We start from the raw sequence: 9,906 nt of genomic DNA, 5'->3' as shown, positions 1-9,906 counted from the left end.
CCATTTAAAATATTACATAACATTTCATTTCATAACACTTTTCACAACACATTAAGTGTGTGTGCCCTCAGGCCACTACTCTACTACCATATATCTACAATACAACATCCATGTGTACAGTCCCCACTGTTCCATAAGGTGTATTTTTCTGTTTTTTAAACCTGATTCTACTGCTTGCATCAGTTACCTGATGTGGAATAGAGTTCCATGTAGTCATGGCTCTATGTAGTACTGTGTAGTCTGTTCTGGATTTTGGGATTGTGAAGAGACCTCTGGTGGCATGTCTTGTGGGATATGCATGGGTGTGCATTCAGCATGTCAATACTTTTTACAAAAACAAGTAGTGATGAAGTCAATCTTTCCTACTTTGAGCCATGAGAGATTGACATGCATATTATTGTTAGCTCTCTGTGTACATTTAAGGGCCACCCATGCTGCACTGTTCTGAGCCAATTGTAAATCCTTCTTTGTGGCACCTGACCACACGACTTGACAGTAGTCCAGGTGAGACACAACTAGGGTCTGTAGGACCTGCCTTGTCGATAGTTAAGAAGACAGACCTCTACCCATCTTAGGTACCGTTGCATCAACATGTTTTGACCATGACAGTTTACAATCCAGGGTTACTCCAAGCAGTTTAGTCTCCTCAACTTGCTAAAATTCCACATTATTCATTACAAGATTTAGTTGTTGTTTAGTGTCCCAAATACAATGTTTTTAGTTTTAGAAATATTTAGGACTAACTTGAATTGTACATTACTTTTAAAATTCTCAACCTCTGTCAAGTTGGTTGTTGATCATTGCTAGACAGCCATTTTCAAGTCTTGTCATAGATTTTCAAGCTGATTTAAAGTCAAAGCTCCTGAACATTCAATGTCATCTTGGTAAGCAAACCCCAGTGTATATTTAGCCTTGTATTTTAGGTTATTGTCCTGCTGAAAGGTGAATTAGTCTCCCAGTGTCTGTTGGAAAGAAGACTGAACCAGGTTTTCCTCTTTGATTTTGCATGTTCTTAACTCTATTGTAAATTTTTATCCCCCCAAAAAACTTCCCTAATCTTTACTGATGACATAATGCAGCCACCACCATGCTTGAAAATATGGAGAGTGGTACTCAGTAATGTGTTGTATTGGATTTGCCACAAACACAACGCTTTGTATTCGGGACAAAGTTCATTTCTTTACCACATTTTTTTGCAGTTTTACTTTAGTGCCTTATTGCAAACAGGATGCATGTTTTGTGATATTTGTAATTCTGTACAGGTTTCATTTTTTTTCACTCTGTCATTTAGGTTAGTATTGTGTGTAACTACAATGTTGAACTGAGGATTTATTTCTCCTATCACAGCCATTAAACTCTAACTGTTTTAAAGTCACCATTGGTCTCACGGTGAAATCCCTGAATGGTTTCCTTCCTCTCCGGCATCTGAGTTAGGAAGGACGCCTGCATCTTTGTAGTGACTGGGTGTATTGATACACCATCCAAAGTGTGTAATTATTAACTTCACCATGCTCAAAGGGATATTTAATTTCTGCTTATTTAATTTTTTGGACCCATCTACCAATAGGTGCCCTTCTTTGCGAGGCATTGGAAAACCTCCCCTGGTCTTTATGGTTGAATCTGCGCTTGAAATTCACTGCTCGACTGAAAGCCCTTACAATGATCTTTATGTGTGGGGTACAGAGATGATAAACACTATTATTGCACACAGTGATTTTTACTCCTGAACTTATTTAGTCTTGCCATAAAGGGGTTGAATACTTATTTACTAAAGACATTTCAGCTTTTCATTTTTTATTATTTTGTATTAAAAATAAAAATAAATCCACTTTGACATTATGGGGAATTGTATGTAGGCCAGTGACACAATCTCAATTTTAATATATTTTCAATTCAGGCTCTAACACAACAGAATGTGGAAAAAGGCAAGCGGTGTGATTACTTTCTGAAGGCACTGTAATTTGTATCATTGATGGTAAAATTTCTCACGTGTAAAAGTAGAATTTTGTGTTAATCCTGCCGTGTTGAGTTTTAGGTCTGAAATCTTTCACTCTGTAATTCTGAATTGTATGTAACCATCACTCATGATTCATTACGGTACCCTCCATTCCATGTGTGATAGTGTCATCTGACAATCATTTTTATGTAATTTTGCTGAGTCATGTTAGGGTATGATTTTCAGAAGTCATTGTCATATGCTAATGTGGTTCAACATTTTCTGTTATGAACACCTGTGGAAAGACATTTTAAGATGCTACCCATTCTGACTAAATGTGTTTGTACCTACCAAAAAGATCTGCAGATATCCATATCTTCTAGACATTAACCACATCCCTCCAGATAAATTATGAAAATGTGTTATTTCCGACAGCGTTCCCTATCTGACAACCTGTGCATGTGCTGTTCGATAGTACACCTCAATTATCAGGTTTCATCACTAAACATGCATGTATCTTTATGAAATTAGCCTATTGTTTCAAAAGGGGAACTACTGAAGATAAAATAAACTGCTGCTGCAAAACAACTAAATGGTTAGGGTATGAAATGAGTTCAAGTAGATTAAATATTGGTCCACTACAAATGGTAACTGATCTTTGTTCATCTTCAAATGTAGTTCAAACAAAACACCACTCTTGAGTGTCTCATGGTGTACAGGGATTTTGGAATGCCAAGAACCTTCAATTAGGACACAAAATAGTCTAGATTTGTCCTCTTTCTCCCCCCATAGCTGGTGTCATCCTAGTATTATTTATTTTCATTATTTGCTTCTGCTGGGGTTTTACTTTGGAGTGAAGTGATGTTTCTTTCTTCTTGGAAATTGCTTGATTATGATTATTTGGTCATCTGTTATACTCTCACTGAAATGACATCCTTGTAACATCTTTGAAAAAAATAAAGGTTTCTTTTCACTCATTTTAAGTGATGGACAATTCAACTTATTTTTTTAAATAAATGACAGGAATTATGATTAACTCGACTACTAGCACTGAGCTCATAGACTTCACATCTGGGCTGGGCGGCCCTAATCTCATGCTTACATGGGGCTGCGCTATTGTGTCCTTGTGAGCCCAAGGAATTTGTTTTAATGTGAGTTATGTGAAAATTAAATACAGGTTGGTTTGTGTTTATTACGCCTAATCTATTTGCTAATGGTCAACCGTGAAGTTGACTCTAAACTACTGTAGTGAGTTTTGTCGGTGTTAGATTAAACGTAATTTGACCCACTACCAAACGGTAACCAGCAGGTGGTGGTGTATGTAGACGGGTTGAAACCCCAACTGTAGCAAATTGTAGCCATTAGAGCGCTGCACCGCGCGCAGCTGGTGTTATCTGGATATGAAATGTAACCAATAAAAAAAGTATCATGCCAAGCGATACTTGGTAACCAGTGTAGAAGACTGCACGCTTTTCACTCACACATTGCACCTTCAAGCGGAATACAACCTGAGCTTCGCGGGGAACTGCGTTACAACAAGGTTACTGAAGTGCAGTCAGAAAGAAAAACTGAGAAATCTACACACGATGGACTGCCGGACTGTGGCCAATGATACACATTGCTCCAGTTTCGTGATGGCATCGATGTCTGACGTCGTGGCAAGCTTTTTCAAGTGAAGGGACAGAGCGCATATCATTTTATTGACAGCGAATGTCCACAGTATTCATAGCTAATTCTTGCCCTTTGCAGTGCAATTCCGGTGGTATAAGGAAGAATCCCTATACTGACACAAATAAGAGGAAGGATTACTGCTCCAGTGTTCAACATAAAGAAGTCCACATTGCAGCTCGACCAATATATCTTATTAATCTTTTACAACGCAATGGGGTGAGTGTCTCGAGTAACTCTATTCAACTCTCACTGACTCATTGCATTGGACGCTGGTAAATGACTGTTGCTATGAGAGAAAAGTTGAGGCTATGCTGCAGTCAGTCGGGACCATATCTCAAAAGGTCAGGACAATGCTTTTTAATATTGGAGTACCTTGTTCTTGAGGTAGGGTACCTATACATTTCTAAAGATACATTGACAAGCAGCGAGGGCACCCTGAACACTTGGATCTATCATAATTGTTCTTTTCTAGTCCAGTTGTGTATTAATGTTAAAACATTTTTTGTATGAAAACATCTTGATGTATGCAGTCAGTGTGTGCTAATTTCTTTCTTCCATAGAAAGAATACCTCTGCTGCCTTATAAGATGTATCCGCAACATCGAGAAAGGTGAGTTGCTGTTATATTACATCCTGAGCACCTACTCCATATCCCCTTCTGTCTGTGTCCTTGTTTCAGTTGAGACATATTGACCCTGAGCACCTACTCCATATCCCCTTCTGTCTGTGTCCTTGTTTCAGTTGAGACATATTGACCCTGAGCACCTACTCCATATCCCCTTCTGTCTGTGTCCTTGTTTCAGTTGAGACATATTGACCCTGAGCACCTACTCCATATCCCCTTCTGTCTGTGTCCTTGTTTCAGTTGAGACATATTGACCCTGAGCACCTACTCCATATCCCCTTCTGTCTGTGTCCTTGTTTCAGTTGAGACATATTGACTACATAGTCCAAATTAAGAGATCCATCCCAACATTTGACAGTAAAAAAAATTGTGTAATGACCTTGGGATGCAAATAGGACCTCTTCTTTTACAGGACAAGAGAGAGAATAATAATTTGTGTGTGGGGGGGGGATTATATCTGTCCTGTTACACACTTGTACAAGTGTGTAGTGGAAATGTTTTTTTCTGTTACATAACCCAACTCTCCCTGAGACACCCGCAAGGAGTGGGGTCACATCCAGTGTCACCATTGTCCAGGTCCCCTGGAGAAATTGAGGTTAACTTCTCAAGGGCACAGCAACAGGTTTTCATCTTTTCAGACACATGATTTGAACCAGCGACCTTTCAGTTACTGGCCCAACGTTCTAACCTCAAGACTATATTGGCCACCCCATTCTTGACAGTAGTCTCTTGTGTCCTATGGATTGTTAGTGTAATAATAGTGTGTGGATGTTTGATCATTAAAGCAAGTACAGTTGAAGTCGGAAGTTTATATACACCTTAGCCAAATACATTTAAACTCAATTTTTCACAATTCCTGACATTTAATTCTAGTAAAAATTCCCTGTCTTAGGTCAGTTAGGATCACCACTTTATTTAAAAAATGTGAAATGTCAAAATAATTGTACTAAGAATGATTTATTTCAGCTTTTATTTCTTTCATCACATTCCCAGTGTCTCAGAAGTTTACATACACTCAATTAGTATTTGGTAGCATTGTCTTTAAATTGTTTAACTTGGATCAAGTGTTTCGGGTAGCCTTCCACAAGCTTCCCACAATAAGTTGGATGAATTTTGGCCCATTCCTCCTGACAGAGCTGGTGTAACTGAGTCAGGTTTGTAGACCTCCTTGCTCGCACATACTTTTTCAGTTCTGCCCTCAAATGTTCTATAGGATTGAGGTCAGGGCTTTGTGATGGCCACTCCAATACCTTGACTTTGTTGTCCTTAAGCCATTTTGCCACAACTACTGAAGTATGCTTGGGGTCTTTGTCCATTTGGAAGACCCATTTGCGACCAAGCTTTAACTTCCTGACTGATGTCGTGAGCTGTTGCTTCAATATATCCACATAATTTTCCTTCCTCATGATGCCATCTATTTTGTGAAGTGCACCAGTCCCTCCTGCAGCAAAGCACCCCCACAACATGATGCTGCCACTCCCCGTGCTTCACGGTTGGGATGGTGTTCTTCGGCTTGCAAGCCTCCCCCTTTTTCCTCCAAACATAACGATGGTCATTATGGCCAAATAGTTATATTTTTGTTTCATCAGACCAGAGGACATTTCTCCAAAAAGTACGATCTTTGTCTCCATGTGCAGTTGCAAAACGTAGTCTGGCTTTTTTATGGTGATTTTGGAGCAGTGGCCTCTTCCTTGCTGAGCAGCCTTTCAGGTTATGTCTATATAGGACTCGTTTTACTGTGGATATAGATACTTTTGTACCTGTTTCCTCCAGCATCTTCACACGGTCCTTTGCTGTTGTTCTGGGATTGATTTGCACTTTTCACACCAAAGTACGTTCATCTCTAGGAGACAGAAGGCGTCTCCTTCCTGAGCGGTATGACGGCTGCGTGGTCCCATGATGTTTATGCTTGCGTACTATTGCTTGTACAGGTGAACGTAGTACCTTCAGGCGTTTGGAAATTGCTCCCAAGGATGAACCAGACTTGTTGTGGTCTACAATTCTTTTTCTGAGGTCTTGGCTGATTTCTTTTGATTTTCCAATGATGTCAAGCAAAGAGGCACTGAGTTACTGAGTTTGAAGGTAGGCCTTGAAATACATCCACAGGTACACCTCCAATTGACTCAAATTATGTCAATTTGCCTATCAGAAGCTTCTAAAGCCATGACATCATTTTCTGGAATTTTCCAAGCTGTTTAAAGGCACAGTCAACTTAGTGTATGTAAACGTCTGACCCACTGGAATTGTGATACAGTGTATTATAAGTGAAATAATCTGTCTGTAAACAATTGTTGGGAAAATTACTTGTGTCATGCACAATGTAGATGTCCTGACCGACTTGCCACAACTATAGTTTGTTAAAAATTTGTGGAGTGGTTGAAAAACGAGTTTTAATGACTCCAACGTTCTAAGTGTAATTAAACTTCCGACTGTATGTAGTATGGCTCTGGAATTACATATCAACGTTTTGGAGTGATGTTGATTTTCATCTAATAACAGTATCACACTAGCTATATTGTTTATTGATCTTATATTGATATTAAGTGGTTTCAAACTTGATTTTCAAAGTAAACCAGTTAGTTTTTGTGCTGTTTATCCCACATGATGTTAGTGGTACTGCAGAGACCACCACTACCTTATTTGAGCAGTACATTTCTGAAATAACTCTGAGGCCCTGACCTATTATTGCTGTACTAAATCAAGGAGAGAAGTTCTCCCAGTGCTGTGTGCCCCAGAATCTCCTCTAGAAGAGCATCCATGTAAATTATTCTGTTTACAGCGTGTAGAATAATAAACTGTAATAACCCGTTAGAAATGGATAGTGTGAGTGATAACACTTCTACAATAGGAGTACATTAATTAACATGAATTAAAGCAGTTGTAAACCGTAATAGATTATTAGGTAATGCATTTATCGATAAAGCAGTGTTGTGGAATTCCCATTGCCAGAATATGTAGGATTTTAATGATCTGAAATGGGATCTTCTCGCTATGTCCTATCATGGTGCAATTCTGCTCATCTATTTAACCGCTGGAGCATATACAGAATAATTAAACCAATCAATATTTTCAAACTGTGTGCAGGGTTAAAATTACAGAGAGGCTGGGCACCCCATAACAAGGCCCTCTTATAATAATTGAAATATCAATGTGAGCCCCCCCCAAAATGGTCAAACATTTTCGACACCCCGAGAGTGTATGTATAATTCGAACCCTGATCGTGTGTGTGTGTAGTATATGTACACACAACACCACATCATACTAAGCCATGTCCATCTGTTTAACATGAAGGATGAATAGCGGATCCTGGAAAGAGATCCGTTATCCAGTTAGCTTCCACAGAGAGACAATCGTCTAAAACATGACGCATTTCCTCAGGTCTCTCATGGCCCTTCTCTTTGAGGCCATACATGCCACTGTGTTTTGTTCCTTTGAGAGGACATTCTGCGCTTTTTAATGATATCGCGTATGGTGGTGTGACCTGGATAACTTTTTCTAAATGGCTGCCAACATAATTCGCACATTTTACGGTAAGAGGTAAGTGTATAGTTGTGTATTCATAATTTGTGTGAGTTTGATATTCAAATTGCTTCTAGTAAGGTACCAAACGCTCCACGATGAAAATAGCTTTACCGTTGAGAGAGGCATTTTAGTTTAACCCAACAATGTCAGTCAGTTGCATCATATGTAAGCTCATGATTGGGAAGCATTGGTGCCAAGTACCAACATGGTAGCTTTTACATTTTCAAGTCTCAACGTGAGTTTGCCAAACTCTGTAGCCTATCTTGCTGACTCTGTTCCACTGTACTGCTCCTGTCCCCTGTCTGGCCAACCCTCTGTTCCACTGTACTGCTCCTGTCCCCTGTCTGGCCAACCCTCTGTTCCACTGTACTGCTCCCGTCCGCTGTCTGGCCAACCCTCTGTTCCACTGTACTGCTCCCGTCCGCTGTCTGGCCAACCCTCTGTTCCACTGTACTGCTCCTGTCCCCTGTCTGGCCAACCCTCTGTTCCACTGTACTGCTCCCGTCCCCTGTCTGGCCAACCCTCTGATCCACAGTACTGCTCCTGTCCACTGTCTGGCCAACCCTCTGTTCCACAGTACTGCTCCCGTCCCCTGTCTGGCCAACCCTCTGTTCCACTGTACTGCTCCCGTCCCCTGTCTGGCCAACCCTCTGTTCCACAGTACTGCTCCTGTCCACTGTCTGGCCAACCCTCTGTTCCACAGTACTGCTCCCGTCCCCTGTCTGGCCAACCCTCTGTTCCACTGTACTGCTCCCGTCCCCTGTCTGGCCAACCCTCTGTTCCACAGTACTGCTCCTGCCCCCTGTCTGGCCAACCCTTTGTTCCACAGTACTGCTCCTGTCCCCTGTCTGGCCAACCCTCTGTTCCACTGTACTGCTCCTGTCCCCTGTCTGGCCAACCCTCTGTTCCACTGTACTGCTCCCGTCCGCTGTCTGGCCAACCCTCTGTTCCACTGTACTGCTCCTGTCCCCTGTCTGGCCAACCCTCTGTTCCACTGTACTGCTCCCGTCCCCTGTCTGGCCAACCCTCTGATCCACAGTACTGCTCCTGTCCCCTGTCTGGCCAACCCTCTGTTCCACAGTACTGCTCCTGCCCCCTGTCTGGCCAACCCTTTGTTCCACAGTACTGCTCCTGTCCCCTGTCTGGCCAACCCTCTGTTCCACTGTACTGCTCCTGTCCACTGTCTGGCCAACCCTCTGTTCCACAGTACTGCTCCCGTCCCCTGTCTGGCCAACCCTCTGTTCCACAGTACTGCTCCCGTCCCCTGTCTGGCCAACCCTCTGTTCCACTGTACTGCTCCCGTCCCCTGTCTGGCCAACCCTCTGTTCCACAGTACTGCTCCCGTCCACTGTCTGGCCAACCCTCTGTTCCACAGTACTGCTCCCGTCCCCTGTCTGGCCAACCCTCTGTTCCACTGTACTGCTCCTGTCCCCTGTCTGGCCAACCCTCTGTTCCACAGTGCTTCTCCTGTCCCCTGTCTGGCCAACCCTCTGTTCCACAGTACTGCTCCCGTCCCCTGTCTGGCCAACCCTCTGTTCCACTGTACTGCTCCCGTCCCCTGTCTGGCTAACCCTCTGATCAGTTTCTGTCTGAGCCTGGGGGTTACTGCTTGCCTTATAGAAGCTGGTTATTAAGCATGAGATCAGCTGACAAAAGGGGGATTACCATGTGATGAGACAGAGAGTTCTGCTGTCTCCTTCCTCAAGCCCATCGTGTGTTTGAGAGAGAGAGAGTGAGTGTGTCTGTGAGTCTGCTTTGATGGTGATAGTTGTTATTAGCAGTAGGGTTAATGTGACAAAGTCTTGACATGGAAGGTAATAACACAGGCTAGCTGGCAACCAATAGTTGTCATTGTAAGCAAATTCTTGCAGTTAAAATGGTACACCAAAACTCCTGAGATTTAGAGATCCTGGCATATAGAATCAGAACAAGGATTAAATTCAATTAATTTAAATCCATCCTTCAAAGATATTGTATGATCGTGTGTCTGCTTACCTCCATCACTGGATTTGTGTGTCACTGAAGAGGTCAGACTTGAGTTTCATTTGGATACAGCTTAATGTGCACTGTGACCTGGTATTTGCCATGTCATAAATCATCCATCAATTTTCTACCTGATATTTGTGATAGATTTATTTGACTTATTAGCTTTC

This window comes from Salvelinus namaycush, chromosome 25 (assembly GCF_016432855.1).
Source record: "Salvelinus namaycush isolate Seneca chromosome 25, SaNama_1.0, whole genome shotgun sequence".
In the NCBI taxonomy this organism is placed as follows: Eukaryota; Metazoa; Chordata; class Actinopteri; order Salmoniformes; family Salmonidae; genus Salvelinus; species Salvelinus namaycush.
Note: the sequence above shows the minus strand (reverse complement) of the source record.